The sequence below is a fragment of the Rhagoletis zephyria genome, unplaced genomic scaffold (assembly GCF_001687245.7).
Source record: "Rhagoletis zephyria isolate East Lansing unplaced genomic scaffold, Rhagoletis_zephyria_1.1 Rzeph_scaffold_00559, whole genome shotgun sequence".
Lineage (NCBI taxonomy): Eukaryota > Metazoa > Arthropoda > Insecta > Diptera > Tephritidae > Rhagoletis > Rhagoletis zephyria.
In genome coordinates, this window is record NW_016157643.1 from 27,964 (window position 1) to 30,401 (window position 2,438).

Below are 2,438 nucleotides of genomic sequence, written 5' to 3' on the forward strand. Positions count from 1 at the left end.
TTAATTAAACTTTTTTAGCAGGTGGTAACTCTTAAAAAAGTAGCCTATTTTTCAACCTAGCTCATAAGCTATCTGTGTGAAAACTTCCATGCAAATCAGTTCACTCATTGCCGCGTATTAATTAAATTAAACATTTTTGACAGGTGGCAACTCTTAAAAAAGTAGCCTACTTTCTAACCTAGGTCATAAGCTATTTGTGTGCAAAATTTCATGCAACTCCGTTTAGTCGTTTCCGCGTATTAATNAATCCATTCAGTCGTTTCCGCGTATTAATTTAACGAAACTTTTTTTAAGAGGTGGCAACTCTTAAGAAAAGTAGCCTATTTTCCAATCTAGGCCATAAGCTATCTGTGTGCAAATTTTCATGCAAATCCATTCAGTCGTTCCCGCATATTAAATAAATTAAACTTTTTAACAGGTGGCAACTCTTAAAAAAATAGCCTATTAACCAACATGGCCCATAAGCTATCTGCTTACCAAATTTCGTGCAAATCCGTTGGGTCGTTTCCGCGTGATGATTTCCCAAACATCGAAACATACAAACTTTCACATTTATAATATTAGTAAGATAAGATTTATTACAACATTTGTATCTTTGTTTGTATCTTTATTACAACATTTCTATATTTATTTGTATCTTCATTTTTGGTGCTGTAGAAAGCGGCTTTAAAGTCGACAAATAGGTGGTGAGTGTCGATCCATTTTTCGGGCGTCTTTTGCAAGATTTGGCGTATTGTGAATACCTGGTCTATGGGGAATTTGCCAGGTCTAGAGCCAACTCTTACCTCGTCATAGTCAGGCGCTGGAATATCGACTCCATCGACATCGACTGGGGACTCCGCTTCACCTTCTCGACTTCTTTCAGTGCTTTTGCCATTCAAAAGGGTCTAAAAGTGTTCCCTCCATAATTTGAGTAGGTTCTGGACATCGGTCACTAGGTCCCCATGGTTGCTCCGACAGGAGTCTTGAAATCTTCCGTAAGTCGCTCAACTCTCCGCTAAAAATTTCGGGTGTTTTTTCTGTCGGCCAACATCTTTTTATACTAGAACCCAGTACTACATACTGCCAGGTTGCGGGCCCCGGCGATGTCGATCAGCCTCAGCCCACCGTTTCGATGTGAAGGCTGAATTTTCCGACACTGAAACCAAAGATCCCTTCGTTGCCCATCTTGGCATTTAAATCGCCAAGCACGATTTTTATACGTGGCGGGGGCAACGCTCATTTGTACGCTCTAAGCTAAGAGATCCTTGGATGCCTCGTCCTTGTCTTCCATCGGAGCATTGGCACATATGAGCGAGATGTTGAAGAATATCGCTTTGATGCTGATTATGGCTAGACGTTCGTCCATTACAGTGAACGCCGGTCTCTCTCGCAAGGCTCCGCGCTTACCTTCCTCGCCCCGTCCATCGCTTTTCATGGATAGCGGTGACGTCAGCCTTTATTTTCCCTAGGACATCAACCAGCCGGGCAGAGGCACCTTTCCGATTAAGGGTTCGGATACTCCAGGGGCATACCCTCAAATCATAGTCCTTCCTATGTTTGCCGTGGTCGTCATCAAAAGAAGGGGGTGTGCTTTTTCTCATTGGGCAGGGTTTTAACGTGGCAGGACCCAAACCCAGCGCATACGGGGTGTTACGCCCTCCCACTTTAGCTCGCTCCCAACTAGTGTTCGGTCGCTACCCAGAGGATTCATGGATATAAATATCCGGACGTAGTGAGCTGCGATTTGAACCGTAAGCACACGAATGACTTCTGGCCACTCCCAGGTGAATGACAGTCAAAAGCTTTGCAGTACTGGGAAATGTACAGAACATAGTGGTCAAAGACGAATATCTCAACTAAACCCTGATGTATTTTTTATATTCATAGCTCTACATACCTGTATAGTAAACCAAATAGCCGGACCATACGTTATTCAAAATAAAAAAAATTTTCAAAATAAACTTTTCCGTATACTCCGCACTTTTGTAAGGTAAACTAACAATTTATAATCGTTGCTTTGCAGCGAACTATCTTCTCCTAAATTATATACATATGCAGGTATAAATTAGTCTGTTCCAATAGCAGTCCGGTTTACAGGATTTAGTCAGAACTTACAGGAAGTCCTTCCTATTGACATAAAACCTGTAAGTGGGAACACATTTGAGAGAGTAACTGAGCAACTGTTCCTAGTCAGAAGTTACACGTAGTCTGTTCCTTTGAACTTCGGACTAAAACCTGTGGAACTGTCAAACTACAATTTTACTCTCTCAAATGAGAGTAAAAGGAGAACAGATGCAGAAGTGCATAGGAACGCAAAAAGCCACTATTTCCTATAAAAACGTCAGTCGGTTTGTTTACATGTCATTTGTACAACACTGATTTAGCTGAAATATCACTAAATAAATATTAAAATCTATACATATTCAAACATTTCGTTGTTTACTTCCATTTTTTTT